Source organism: Coloeus monedula (assembly GCF_965178545.1).
Source record: "Coloeus monedula genome assembly, chromosome: 11".
Lineage (NCBI taxonomy): Eukaryota > Metazoa > Chordata > Aves > Passeriformes > Corvidae > Coloeus > Coloeus monedula.
The window spans coordinates 1,812,852-1,828,309 of record NC_138791.1 but is presented as its reverse complement, the minus strand read 5'-3'; the positions used below and the strand labels follow the sequence as shown (position 1 = coordinate 1,828,309).

Here is a 15,458-nt window from a genome sequence, read left to right as displayed (position 1 = left end):
CACAGAGTTGCTTCTCCAACACAGAAAAAATACCAATATGACATAAAAACACTTAGAACAGTTTTGACAGTAAAGCAGAAAACCCACATGGTTTAATTTAAAGGGTTAAAAAGCTGTGCTGTGTTTACAAAAATTCTAAAAATAACTTGAAAATCCTTGAAAATGAGAGGTGAATCCCAGAGAAACATCTGGAGTGTTAATTTCTGGAATAAAGGTGCACGAAGAATATAAAAAGATGTTGAACTCAGGGTTTTTGTTTATACAGAGCCTGGCAACACAAAGCCCCATGAAAGTGTGCAATGTGTTTTTAAAAAGCAGGTTTAAAACACATGGGATTGTCATGCCAGATTTCTCACAAATACATAAAATTAAGGGGAAAAAAAAAGAGGATGGGAAAGAGAAATAACATTTTCCCATGCAGGTATTCTGGGGAGTAGAGCAGACTCCACCCAACGTGGTAAACAGACAGTTTGCAGAAAGCCAGGCTGAAAAGAGAAGTACAATGAGGAACTCTGCAGTCAAAAAAAAAAAAAAAAACCAAACAGAAGTTCCTCAACTAAATAAATGTTCAGTGCTAAAATTTATCATCGTGATTCTAGGAACTCGGTGATATCACCACAGGCTACAAAAATAGCCACCCAAGGAGTCACATGGAGTGATGTAATGTGAACGTGGAAGAAATCCTTGCTTTTTTTAAACTGAAAAATTTATATTCAGCGAAACTCTGGGAAAAGCACAAAGCACCACAAAGGGCAGTGGCCCAGGTCAGGGGCAGTTCAGCTCTCCTGGTGCTCCAGCAGTGTCCCGTGGCAGAGCAGAGAAATCACTGCACGGAAGCGATGGGTAACACCTTTATTTCTGGTTAAACACATCATCACAAAGCCTCTTAATTCCCTCTGTTCAAGGAGGGAATAGATATGGAGTGTCCAGCAACCCCACCTGGAGGTTCTGCCCTCAGGAAGGCAGTTCATGGCTTCTCAAATACAAAGGGCTTTTGCTTTTCTATCACATGTCCTTGGAAATAAAGACACCCAGGAAATCAGAGATGCAGTGCTGGCATTTCAGTTTGGGCAGCCTGCACTCCCACAGTAACATGCTCCAGGATAAGGTTCTCCAAAATCTGAAGTATTTCAAAGAGCCCTTACTAAAAACATAATCCTAAAACATTTCTAAGGAAGAAAGGAAAAAAGATACAATAACTCTTGAGACTTCCATTGGAATATACTGGAAAAGACCAGAACGCTGAGCTGTGACTGGTTAAAGATAATTAATGGTTGATGCAGTGTGTTCATCACTGATGGCAGCAAAGAGCATCATTCCATAGCCCTGGTGCATGAGATCATTGGCCAAGTGGGTATTGCTAACCACATGGAAGAACTATTGCTCCTTCCAGCATGGAATGCAGCCAGAAAGGGAAACAAAAAAAAATTTTAGAATGTCCTTCATGACAAAATAAACTTAAAAAGTGGCTCTGCCATGAGCTGCACATAACTTGCCAGGTCCATCTTTTAGAACTGGTCTTGAATTTTAATTAGCCCATAAATTGATTCTGCATTTCTCCCACATCAGGACACCAGTGAGGAGTTCAGCAACAGCCCCATTTGGCTGTGGAGCCTGTCACAGCTCCTGCTGGTTAAAGTTACTCTCATTATCCAGCTCCATTAACTCCAGCTTTCTTTTCTGGAATACCTGAATATTCAAGTGTGATTAATTCTCTTCATAGAGCTATGTGTTAACAAGGAAATATTGTGGTTTTAAGATAGAATGCACAATAAAAATATATACAACAATATCATGGCAAATTTCAGATGATAATGAGCAACAACCACAAAGGCTTTGGATTTGAAGCAGTGAAGGGCTCAAATTGTGGCTCTACCAGAAAGTACTTAGTCAAGTCACTCAAGGGAGTAACTGAAATTAGCAGATCTTAAATGTTTTACTGGCTCTGAGATTAAGTTAAATGCAATAAAGAGATTTCCAAGAATGGCAAAATGACTTTGTTAGTGATAGTGGGAATCAGTTGGGGAAAAGTGTGAACAACAAGGCAGTAACAGGGAATATCTATTGTACTGTACACCTGGAGCTTCCAAAGCATCAAAACTGTGAGACCACACTAAAGTAAAAATAGATAATCTTGTTTAGTCCTGTTTTTGTTCTCCCTCTGTTCCCAGAAGATAAGGGGGTATCTCAGATTATTACCACCACTCTCAATTCAAGAGCTCTTTCAGTGCCCCGCGTTTCACTCTGGGTTGTTCTGTTCTGTCCCAGCCTTGCTGCTGCTGCTGCTTGCAGTGTACAGCCAGGAGGAAACCAGCATTTCACAGGGGTCCTGTCCTGTCCTGGGCTGAAATCCACAGAGGAGCTGGAACTTCTCAAATCCTCACAAGACCAATTCCCATCCTCACATGACCCAAGGAAGTCACAGGACTTGGTGACACCGAACGAGAAAGGCTGAGGTGGAGCTGCCAGTTCTGCTGTGAGTTTTCCACGTGTGCCTGGATTTGGGCTTTGTGTGAGGGGCTCTGGAAGAGCCACTCAGTGCAGCTTCTACACCTGAGCACACGGACCCGCTGCCCTTCTGGGCTCCTCACGCACTCGTGGGCACCAGAACGCGCCCCAGCTGTGCCCAAAGCAGCACCCAGAGGTTCAGAGCCTCTGGGACATCAACCATGCTGCAAAGGCCATCTCAGAGGTGTTTTGTGAGACATTAGAGAGAGTTAAATCTCCAATCTTCACTCCTTCTCTTTGCTTTTTACACTTCCATCCCTCAGTGAGAAAAGAGGAAGAAAAGATAAGCTAAACATCACAAGACTCCTGGGTGTTACTGCAATGAGCATGCAGTTCTGACATTCTGGAACATATTTGGAAGATGCTTTGTTCAGGAAGGGTCCACAGCCTCCCCAGGCCTCAATTTCCTATCCTTGCAGTGGAAACAGGTCTTTCAACACTTCCACAACTGTTTATGAGGCATTGACAGTGGTTATATGAGGGACAAATTCATCATTCCAAATCCTGACAGCACTGGACATAACTGTAATATTGCCAAGGAAAAGATCTCCAATGTTTGCTAACACTGGAAACTGTGTTCATGAAGAGGGAGACACTGGAAAACAACAAAAAGCCCACCTGGATCAGGGAGAAGGATTGTAGAGCATAGAACAGAAAACAGAGATATTTACTGCACACGGCTATTTCCTACATAAAATTCTCCCTTCAGCCATGAGTCAGCTGGAGAAGTGTTATCCCACTTCTGGGGGGTGAGAGGCAAAGTGAGCCATGGGAGTTAAGCAGGAGTGACCCTCACTGATGTCCCTGGGCCAGGCAGGTGGAGGTGTCCCCGCACAAGAAACTCCACCCTGTAGGAGAACATCCCAGCTGCAAAACCATGCTCCTTCGTCTGAGGCATCTGCCTCCCTTCTTTTCCATTGGATGTGGGGAATGAAGAGGGAAAAATCTCTCAGCAACCTGCAGAGACACTCCTCACAGAAGGGCAGGCTCTCCAAGAGCATCTACTTGCATGTCTGTCCTCTCAGGAAAAACTGCTTCTGGTTTAAGTTTGATTTTCTTTTTCCATTCTTACCACTTACCATTTGTTCCAAATATCTGTAAAATCTCACAGGTCTGCCTAGGAAGAGTCTCACCAACATGCTTGCAGCATAAACAGTCTGCTCTTGCTGTCCAAAACATAAACAGAACCCAAATTAAGAGTTACTCACTGCTCAGCAGACTGAGTGGCATTAAAATGATATGAACTTTGCCCTTCCCTGCCTAGCAGCCCTGTTTTCCCCACGGCCTTTAAAAGAAGGAACAAAATTCAGGTGATGTTGCAGGAGTTACAGCTGCCCCCTGACATTTTTTTATGGAGACTATTTGATTCCAAATTGTAAATGTCTGAAAGTGCCATCCCAAAGCAGCAAGTTCCTAGAGAATAAAGGTGATGGCCACTTCAGTTCCAAGCTGTCCGAAGTTTTCTTTAGCTTGGGCTCATCTAATCTTTAATGGGAAAGACAATTAAACACCATTGACATCTAACATTCCGGGAGATCTGAAGAATACCAAGTAGTTTTCCTTCCAAAACTATTTTTGAAAATGAAGACTTCCACTGGAAAGTTGAAAATAAGAAGTTACATGGAATTTATCTTGAATTCTCTGGCCACATACAAGTTTCTGTTTGCATTAAGCTCTGATCTCCTGAAGGCAGTCATCAATAACTTGCTGTTTGATCCTGCACAGGGAAATTCTTCCCTGGATCCTCAGGAGTGTGGCCCATCCGTGATACCATCGTGGCCTGGCTTGAAGAACAGACGATGGTCCCTGACCGATCCCTTTGAACTCTGGCAGAGCAGTGTGGTTATTTCTCATGATTTTACCAGGCAGAGATTGATTCTGTCCTGTGATCCAGCCATTCTTTTGGAAATCCAGCAGCTCCAGCTCTCTCATCACTCCCAGTCCTTTCACCATCTGCTCCTCCCATCTCCTGGGATGCAGCATCCAGGTCATTACTTCACAAGGCACATGGACCCTTCTTTCTCTCCTTCAAGACCCAATGTGGTTTTTTTTCAGCTGAGGTTAAATGGGAAGCAGAATCAGGAATCCAGCCCTCACAGGAAAAAAGAAGCAGAAAGTAACCCAGACTCCAGGCCAGTCCTTATCCCTTCTCCCCAAGGAACAGGAATGTAATTCATAAATAAGGACAGCAAACGAGAGCTGGATCCCACAGGGATTGCTCAGGGATGTCTCCAGTGGGTCACTGGCTGAGGGAAGGTAGTGGAGCTGCAGCTGAGGTGGCACTGGTAGCCTTTTTTTGCCAGGCAGCTTTAGAAGTGCCTGCTCCCCAAGGCAAACGGCATTCCATGAATTTAGGAGACTCCAGATAATCAAATAAATAGATACACACCCAACTCCGTGTGTTTTTCTTTTCTGTGGTAGAAGTTTTCTTCTGCAGGTCATTTTGGGGTCCAGCCTGTGCTTTTTGAGGTTAGTTCTGTAATCCCAGCACCAAATTTATAGCTGAAGGTATTCTCCAGCTGTTCATCACTGAGGGCCTACACACAGCAGAGTGCTAGCCACCAAAACAACAGAGAAAGGTTTAATCTCTCCTTTTCAGTGATGTCTCCAAGAGACCATGAGGGGAAGATAACTAGAGAGGGAGGAAAATGGCCTTTTAGACTCTACCCAGTATGAAAGGGGACGGTGCTGGGAGAGGCTGAGCAGTTTTAGAGGATACAGCCAAGACCATTTTTGAAACTTGTCAACAAAACACCACAAAAATTAGGGGCAAAGTCTCTTTTGTATGTGCCAAGTCCTCAGGTTCTGCCACACCCAGGTGGGATAACCCAAACCCAGCTCTGGTGGCTGGTTTTCCTCTTTTTCTTTTTGTCTTTCAGTCTCTCCTGACGGAACTGGTTTACTTTGTATAAATACACAAAAATAGGAGCAAAATCCTGGAATTTCTTTGTTCCAAGTGATTGGCCTAGACTTTGTGACAATTTGGAATGAAGGGATGCCTCACGTAAACCAGAAACTTTGTGTTAGAACTCTGAGACCTTCCCTGACATAAGCTGCACCAAAATAAATTGGTTTCCATGCAAAACCTTTGGGTGTGAATCTCATTTCCCAATGAAAAAGCATTTTGTCAAAAGATCCTTGATGAGTTCTTTTTCTGAAGAAATACGTTTTGAGTAATCACTCTACAGGCCAAGGAGACATTTGAAAATCATGAGTTTCATCAGTGTCATCCCACAGATGCAATTTTACATAAGCAATTAACTTGACAAATTCACATAAGCATTCTCTACTGGTTTGCAGTTATTTTCAGGCAGCTGCAATTTATTGATGAGTGGTCTTTGCATATGAATAGAGTTTGATCTGTGCAGGACTAATTTCTACTTCTGAAAGAGATTTAACATCTTTTGCTTCCTGCTAGAAAGCAATTACAATTTCTGTGGACAATTCAGCATTGAACACTACCCTTAGATTGGAAGCTGGGTTTCATTCTTAACTTGTTTGCTTGCTTTTGATATTGCCCAATAAATTCCACTGAAGCAGAATCTTAAAGGCCCATCAAGTGATAATTTACGGGACTCTGAGCAGCGAAATTATGGGAACACAAGAGAATCTGAATGTTTTGTATTATCTTTGTGCTTACTCCAAACCAGACACACAAAGAGTCTTTTTGCAGTTGAGTGCTGACAATTTATGCTCCATTGCAAGGGAAGATGTGATCACAGAAGGGCCCTGTCAGGTTTCGTACAGGAAGATGGAGTTAAAGCAACAGTGATTGTGAATGGCAACCTAGGAAGCAGCTTTAACGTATATAGCATACACATATTCCCTAATACTCCACGTTTTTCTGCTTGGCATGACCCCAGTGAGTTTTACTGACCTCTAGATGTAACAAGACTAAAGCAGAGGTGCCTCCACACAGTGTTGCTGCACCCTCCATGTGTAACCCCAGGGCAGCATCTGAAGAGGTTTGATGCTGTAGGAACAGTTCAGGAATTCCTGCTAATGGAATTGACTGCATAGTTCAGTCTCTGGCCACAGGTACTGGCCTTACGATTTGGGAAATACATTTTTCTTGGATGCTCTCTTGTCACCATGTGCACAAAAGTGCCTGTGGACAGGACAAGCACCCTAAATTCCCAGCTTCTCAATAATTTTCCCTCCTGACTTGAACATCCTGTGTCTTGTTTCTAGAGCAGAGAGCAGGGACCACCACACCTCTGCTAACACAGCCAGCATATTTTCATTTCCCCTCTGGCCTTTTTAAAATCCAGCACAATATGGGTGTACAAGCTACCAATATTGAATTAAGAGTTCCACAACCGTGTTCAAAAGAGCTGTGAAGTGCTGCATTTTGTTTGTTGAATAAGAAAAACAGTTTTAGTCCACTGGTGGTTGGAGACACTTCAGCAGTGAGATCATACCTTTTTATAATCTCAGTATTTAGAGTGTAATTGAAACCAGGAGAATAAAAAACTGCCTCTTGAAGACAGAATGTCTCTGCTGCAAATACTCACATTTGGAGGTGCAGGATGCAGAAAGGTGGGACTTAGAGCAGTTTATCACAAGCAAAGGGGCACAGAGCAATAGCATTAAGGGCCTTTTTTCATATAAATTGACAGTTAATAATATAAAGGTGTGGTGGGTGTGGAAAATAGGAAGAGAGGCAAGCACTGGATAAGAAGCATTAGTGGGAAGGATTCATTTCACACCAGGGATTCATTTCAGCTGTATCAAAGAATGATGGTCCTGCTGATGCCATGGTTCATCTCTGCTACCTTTGTCCACACATAAACACTTTAGTCAGTAATCACTTCCATTTCCAGGCATCCTGATCATGCATCAGTGTTTATTCTGTGCCATGGCATCTATTTAGTCTTTACAAAAATTGGCGTGACAGCCGTATTTGAATCTGGACAATTCTATAAACAACATTGCACAAGCTTCTGATTAAGGCCTAAAGGTGTAAAACTTTGTGTACCAGTAGTTCCTCATTAGCCTGCACTCAAGAATTCGAGAAATTCTTTGGTGAAATAATAAATTTCCCCCAAGCCCTTGTTAGCAAATCAATTCTGAATTGAAGTGGCATCTGCTCATTCAGTTTCATCAGCTCCTGAACCCATATCAATTGGTGGGATTCTCCTGGAAGAGCTGAGGCTGCCACTGCATTCTTTCAGCTCTGTGTCTGTAGGGAGAATGGGGCCAAAGAAGGAACCAGGAAAAGGTAACAAAGCATTCTTCTGGGATTTTGAGGCTTTGAGGAAAGGACTGCGGGATTTTGGCAGCATGTGAAGGAATCCAAATGCAAAGCCTGTGAGAGAAACCAGATTCACAAAGGTGCTGGCAAACAGTGGGAGGCACTGGCTGGCAAGATGGGAGAGTGATTAACCCCAGGAAGCTGGCAGGGAGGCTGAGGTGGGAGGCTTGGGGGCAATTCAGCCAGGTTTGGGGTTGTTTTTCACTGCTCCACACCGAGCTGGTTCTTACAGCTTCATCCTGGCAAGTGGGCACAGCAGGAGTCGGCAAGGCAGGATACTCTAAACTCGATTTTGAAATTGAGAGCTGCCTATCTGCAGAGGTAGCTGTTATCAGCCTGGCTTTATTGTCAGCCAGGGGAAACACTTCCTTCGCATTGCAGCCACTTTCCCCAGCAGGTGCTCAGGTGGCCGCAGGTTCGGCTGCACTCCTACATCCCTCGGTGCAGCTCCTGGTGCCCAGGAGAAAGGAGCAGCCTTGTGGAAACAACCCAGCAGCAGGACACCTTTAAGTGCCCTGATGGGACCTCAGAGTGTCCTCAGAGAAAGGCTTGTGTGGATGGAAGAAACGATTTTCCTTAATTCACTCACATACACAGAACTGCACTGAGCTGGTTCTAGACTGATTTGAGTTCCTCTGAGAGAACTGAATCTTGGGTAACTCCAAGAATAATAAATGAATAAAAAAGTAGCGTAGAATGAATTTGAGCTTTTTTAGAAGCCTTTCAGACACAGGTTCCTTCAACTGAATTAGGAGAAAGGAATGACTATCAAACCTGTTGGGGTTTTTTAATCTCAGTACATAGGAACATCAGCTTCTGTAATGCAATCTAGTGATATTTTCTCAAGAATAAAAATTACTGCAAGAATCCCCTCTTCCATGTGCCCATACCCTCCCACAGCATCACCCACCCCTCACAGTATGGGGTGAAAATTTTGATGGAAGGAGTTAATTTGGGCAGAGGAAGAGCTGACATAGCCAGCGAGACTGCACATCCCCTGGTGTGTAAATTAACTGCAGGTTCTGGGTAAATTCCCCAGTTCTGGCTGCTCAACATAGGCTTCAATATCTGCCTGCCTAGTTCCAAGCACTGCTTATTTACTCTGTGAGCTGAATACCTTCAAAAGGGACACAAAACTGTCCCAAGGGTCTCTTGCACACCTTGTGTTTCCACACAAAGAACCAGAGCTGTCTCCAGCCCATGTGTAAAATTAACTGTGGCGTTTAAATGCTTTTCACAGCTAAAATTTATAAATAAAAAAAATAAAAATTTTAAATAAATAAAATAGCCCAAATTTATCATACATTAAATGGCTTTCTCAGGACAGGAACCATATATTTTTGTACTCACCAATATATTACATACTGTGAGTAAAAGTAAAACCATATCCACGTTTTGAAACAACAAAACAAGATTTATAAATGTATATGCAACTTCAATTTATAATCTGAAGAACAGAGTTCCTTCTGCACCTTGAAAACTCTACCTTTGATTAAACAGCGATTACAATCTTCCCTCAGATAAAATATATGTGTGTGTGTATATATTTATGTGTATCATTTCAAAATCAAAGCCTTGCACTTCTGGATGTCATCTGCTGGCACTGGGAGTTGATCCCAGCACCCCAGAATGCAGCTTGGCAGGTATTCATCTCCTGCCTATAAAGGGCTCTCTAATTGCCCTGGGTTTTTTTCCCTTTTGAACTGGCTCACTAACCTGTAATTTCTCCTGCTATCTCCCCAAAGGTAAGTGAGGTATCTGGTACACCCAAGGAATTCCTCATCTGCTACAGGTGACTTCAGCTTGGGAGTTGCCATCACCAAGGAAGAATGAATTTCCATGTACCCAGGTTTCAGTAACATCCCTGGGCAGGAGGCATCGCTCCTGCTTCCATCTTTACACCGTTTGTTAGCTCTTAGGAGAAGAACAGCAAAGCCTTTGTGAAGCCTCCTCCTCTGAGCTCCAGCACAAGACCGAAACTGGGAGAGATTCTGATCATTGAGCGAGTATTGACTTGATTTAATAAGGCAAGAAGAGCCCCAGTGAGCAATCGCAGTTGCTGCTGCTCCCCACTGGCTCCAGGTGCTGAGCAATTCAGCCTGACACACTTTGTCTTCCCCCTTTTGCAAAATCAGGGTTGTTCTTGCATTGGGCACTTTGCACTCAGGCAAAGGCATTACAAGGAATCCTCCACTGTCTCAGCTTGAAAAGATTCTGCTGTTAATGAGCAGCTGGTCAAGGCCAAAGCCGTGTGAAAGTGGGGAGGAGGCTGCAGGATTAAATGCAGAGGAGCGTGGAGTGACAGTGGGTCTGTGGCAACCAAAAAAAGGGCTGAAATATGAAAACACCAACTCCTCTCCTTTTACTCACTCTGAGAAACATTCTTCTTCCTGCTGGCATCAAGCCCCTGCTTTCATTGTGGCCTCGGTCTTGTTGCACATGTGGGGAAGTAGACAAGACACCAGGAAAATATTCAATCCCAAGCACCTGGAGTTTGGCTTTTGGAATGCACAGGAAGGCCAGGATTTATAACAAAGTCTGGGATAGCCTTTACTCCAGACAGCAGCACTGCTTTCCCTGCCTCAGCATTCAAGCCTCTGTACCCAAAACTGTTCTGTGTCTTTTAGTACTCATAACTACAAAGTTCTTTTCAAATCCACCACAGATTTCCTAACAAAAAATCTGAAATCATTTTCTGTATGGAAGTTATGGGAGGAAACTCAAGTTTCAGCCAGCTGGTTTAGGTATTGGTGAATTGGTGGGCAGGCAGATTATAAATTCAAGTGAAACCAGTGAAATTATTCCCATGTTCGTGCTAAGAAGTGAAAGTGAGAAAAAATAATCCAGTCTGTGGGGTGACTCTGTGTGTGTGGTGCTTCCAGCAGCACTGGAGACAGTGGGTGGAGAGGTTGGAGGGGGTGTGGAGACATCTTACAAAAGCAAAAACAACCTGCAAGTGCAGCCAAAAATACTCTGCTTCAAATTCAGTCACTGAGTTAAAAATGCCAGTGAAGCCCCAGAGTGTGAACCTGCCAGCATTCAGCAAAAATGTTTATTCTTTTTTCCTTTAATACAGTTCCTGCAGTAATTATTTCAATAATTACACCCTGAAAGAGTTGGAGAGCAGGGGCTTGGCTCCTACAGAGTGCTTCAGCTTTTAGATTTATTTTCTCTACCTCTGTGTTCACGGTTTTATTTGTATGCAAACAATATTTGTGCAGGTGCCTACCTGGGGTTTGGGGCATGCAAAGCCAGGGCTTGCCAAAACTTTGCATTTTTTGTTTTCCTTTTCTTAAGCAAACAGTCATTTCACATACCAGAGCGTTTGGGCACCAGGGGGATGTATTCTGTATAAAAGTCCACATTCTTTATGGAACTCTTATACTTCCTTCTTGCACTGCAAGAACGGGGGACAAGATAGAATAGAATAAAACCTTGTGACAGAATTCTGGAATCTTTCTCTGCAGCCTCCAAAGTTAAAAGGTTTCTCTCCTGACCGCCTGATACGCTTCCTGCTACCTGATACACTCCAGGGTAACAAAATATTTGAGGCAAGGAGAAAGAGTGACTCCTGGTTGAGAATATCCAAAGGAGGGGACAAGCAAAGGACCCTCAGACATGAGGTTCTTCAAGCAGGGACTTCTGGACACCTCGTGGGATCAAAATGAGCAAGTCTTAAACCTGAGTGTCAAACTGAATCTGCTGCTATTCAAATTATTTTAAAAGTTAATATCATCCTGAGTATCAAAATGAAGAAGTATTTCATTAAATTTTCAGGGCACTATGATTCAAAATGAATAAGCCCAACCCATCTTTTGGGGGAGAACTGTGTGAGCAAGGGGTTTGTGCAAGGATCAGTGCAGTGCCACAGCTCCTTTTGGAGTGAATGCTGCTCCATCCTTGGGCTTTGCTGGCAGCTCTGCTCCTCTCTGGGGCTTTCTCTGGCACCACCACCCCGCTGGGCTTTCCCAGGAGGGATGTGCTAAGGGGAAAAAGCACACCACTACTCTCATGTTCTCCCAGACAGAGGAAGGAGCACAGAGCACCCCAGCATGTGGCACAATCCAAACCAGAGGAACATGCAAAAAAAATGGGAAATATGTCACATTTTGTGTGAAATGTCAGAAATGAAGGAGGCAGCGACCACATCAACTACAACAGGGCCCACACTCAGCAGGAGCTGAGGGAGTGCTGACTTCACCAGGGGATGCAGGGCAGGGAGCCAACGACATTAATCCAACATGCAGTGCCCAAAACACTCATCCCAACCTTTTTGCTTCAGATTTTGAGGCTGCATGGGATGCCTGTCAGTGGAGGGAAACACAGGGTGGCTTTGGAGCTTAGAGGGGAAAACACAGCAACAAAACATTTGGGGAAAAAACTTAATACACTCCCATTTTGTTATTCCTTCTCCCCCAGCCTGATTAATGGTAGTTTATCAAGGATTTGGATTGGGAATATAACTTGACATTATACTTAACTTGTAAACTCCTCTTTCAAAACTGAGGACAAAGTGTGCTCCATTGTCCAACACAAGCAGGTGTCTCTGCCAAGAAAAAGGACACTGGGCAAAGGGGTTCTGATGGCTATTGTTTGGCACAGGTCTGTGTCTGTAAAAAACCTCCATTTCCACTCATTTGGGTGGGGAGTTTTTATGGAACAAGCTTGATTAGGTTGCTTTCCTAAGGAGAGGAAGCTTATGTAATGGTTCAGTCTATCTCTTGCTCCAAATTTCATACATATTTGACACATGAGTCAAGGCCTCAAAAATAATTAATTTTCTGAAGTTTCTTGGAAGTCAGCAACTGAAGACAGAAAACGGAACCATGTTCATTCCTCAGCTGAAGGAAAGACAGAACTCAGGCACCAAATATCCTGTTTATGCAGCAGGCTGGCCAGTGCCCATGCACCTGAGGCTGAATTAGCCCCACGATGAGAGGGGTTTGCCCCCTGAAATGAGGACCACAGTTCAGATATCTTTATTTATCATGCTGGAGAGCCGAGGTGCTTTAGGGACGAGACCACACAAATCTGTGGTGAAACTGCTTTAGTCTTGCTGCTCACGGAGCAATGGGGGTTTTTATCCCCTTGAAATGTGCTCTGACATTCAGAACACAGTAAGCTCAGTCCCCTCGTTCTTAAAAAAAGCCATGGAATACTCAACAAACTGTACCAAAGATGAGGCACAACGCAGTTAAAATCCTGGGAAGTATCCACAACATTCTGGTCCTTGACCATGGTGTGAATGGGCGAGGGTGGGGAATCACCTCTGATCCACCTCTCTCAGCCCACTTGGATTTCCCCAGGCTGGGAACGGGACTGGGGCCGCTGCTCAAGTGCAATCTGTTGGCTCCGATTCTGCTGAGGAATAATAGCAATGCAGTGATATAACTGCAGGAAACTGTCCAAAATCATCAAATGCCTCACTTTGGTGGGTTCTTTTTTTTTTTCTTTCCTTATATCTGTGTCATTCCCTTTCCATTTGTTGTTCACAGCCTGAATTCCTCAGATAACTTTGCTGCAGACTTGACTTTTACTGCAGATACAGAAAACTGCCTGGAAGTTTTGCTCCTTGGTTGTTCTGGCTGCTGTCCAGCCCCAGTAACACTCAAGATGCAACACATCCAACTTGCTCCAGCAATCATTCTGTAAAATACAGCAAAAAAACCCAAAGGATCCTACACAAAATTAGCTGCTACCTTAATTAATGACTTCAGGAAGCAGTAAAGGTGAGTCTGGCCCAGGTCTTTGTAGGGGCAATTCTAATTCTGCTGGAGAGGTGAGGTGAGCCTAAAATAAATCAGTACAGGGCTAATAGGAGGTCAGTAAACATTGCAGATTTTCAGTTAATAATGGGGGTTTTCTACCCAATTCCCAGAGGATGTTGGTAGCTCTGGCTGCACCCTGGGCACACCTTGAAGCTGTTCCCAGCACCTGCTGCTGGAAAATGAATGTGGAGACACCGGGGTTGCACCAGGCAACTCTTTTAACAAAAACGGAGCTGATTGCTGTGAAACAGAGCTTCAGCCGAAAGGAAAGCTCCTCAATAACAGCTGGAGCTGCACGAAGCTCATAAAGACAGCAAGGCAGGTTTGGAAGCTGCCCGAGAGCGTGACACACATCATACACTGTACACCCAAGTGCTGGGGATAGCCACGCCCGGCGCCCCCAGGGAGGCACACGGCGGATTTGGGGTGTCTGTGCAGGGACAGGGGCCGGACTGATGTTCCTGTGGGTCCCTCCTGACTCGGGATGTTCTGTGATTCCACCAAAACCACCTCCAGCTTCCTCCAGAAAGCACAGTGTGAGCTGCTGCTCTGCAGATGAAGAACCAAAGCAAATCTCCAAATTGCCTAACAGGGCAAGGTGCTGGGCCCCATTGCTCCATCCCCTGCAGGAGCCCGAGCTGCAGACGGGACTTTGCAATCCCTGAGCAGCACAGGCTGCTCCAGGCTGAGCACAGGCTGCTCCCGTGGAGCAGCAGAACTCCCCAGCGCTCACCAAATGCTAATGAGGGCCAGGATTAAACTGTGGCACACTTGGAAAACGCAGGCCTTAATGCACATTAATCTCAGCCATGGTTTGGAAACTCCTGACCTACATGCAGGGAGCTCCCGGTGCAGACGGGCTATCGGAGCGCCGGGACTGTGCGGATATAATTCATTGTTATGCAAACACGCAGCTACTTTTCAACCTCACTTTCACACTCCTCGCGGGTTTCGTCTCAAAGCATCAGAAAGGGAGGCAGAAATAAAGTCTCCTGCAAAGAGGCTTCGATTAAATCTAGAAAGGATTTTTGCAAACAAGTCAAAGGCACGCAGCCTGAAAGCCTGAAATGGAACGGTGCTGCTCCAGGAAAGGGCAGTCACACCTCGAAATACAACTTTGTACCTGGTGAACATGAATCCCTCTGCTGCTTTAATATTTAAGTAGAAAACGACAATTTCAAAGATTATTAGATTACGATTTTTCCTTAGAAAATGTGGAAATTTCCACCAAATCGTTCATACAAAATTCATAAACCTCCCCTTATAAATAGCACCGGGGCTTTTCCATCTGATTGCAGACTAATTAATTTAACCTTTGGAAGCAGGTTCGGCAAGTATTTAATCCTGACCCTTTAGCCTGGAGTCACAGATCCATTATTAATCTTCCAGACAATTGAAAGCGCTGCAAAAGCTGTGAAAACCCCATCGCCCCCACCCGGCCCCCCTGGCACTCACCAGAACCGTGTTCCCACACCCAGCCAGCCCACGGGCACCATCCGGGGAGCTCTGGATCCACGGAAAAATCCACAGGGACCCGGCTGGGGCTGCTGAAGCAGATGCACCCGGGGTTAGCAGTTCTCGGGGAGAGCCGAGGCACCGGGAATGGTTCTGCTTCCCAAAAGGCTCCAACGCATTCTTTGTGCGGGCACAAATACCTGGCCCCACAGGCTGAGCCCGGCAGGGTCACACGGGTGACAGGGCTAAAAAAGGCAACCCCAGAGGTTTAATTTAAACTGCCCCATAATGCTGGTGTTTTCCCCCGGGGCTGCTCTTCCAGCCTTTCCTACAGCTTTCCTGGAATTTTAATATCCCGCTCTCTTCGGGTTTGTACTTTTTGATTCTTTTATTTTTAGCTGCAGTATTTCACAGTGGTCTGCAGAGCCTGCTTGACGCCAGCAAATGTAACTGGATCCCGAGTTCCTGCGAGC

General features: G+C 44.7%; 1 protein-coding gene across 2 annotated transcripts in view; it reads right to left on the bottom strand.

The window, feature by feature from the left end:
• Nucleotides 1-15,099, bottom strand: part of RAF1 (Raf-1 proto-oncogene, serine/threonine kinase) — a 65,405-nt gene extending 50,306 nt beyond the window's left edge. The window contains exon 1 of one of the 2 annotated variants that reach the window (XM_082288861.1): nucleotides 14,986-15,099. The gene's annotated coding sequence lies outside the window, so the exon portion shown is untranslated. The remainder of the gene's footprint in view (nucleotides 1-14,985) is intronic. The other variant, XM_082288858.1, reaches the window with a different exon arrangement.
• Between the last annotated feature and the right edge of the window lie 359 nt (nucleotides 15,100-15,458).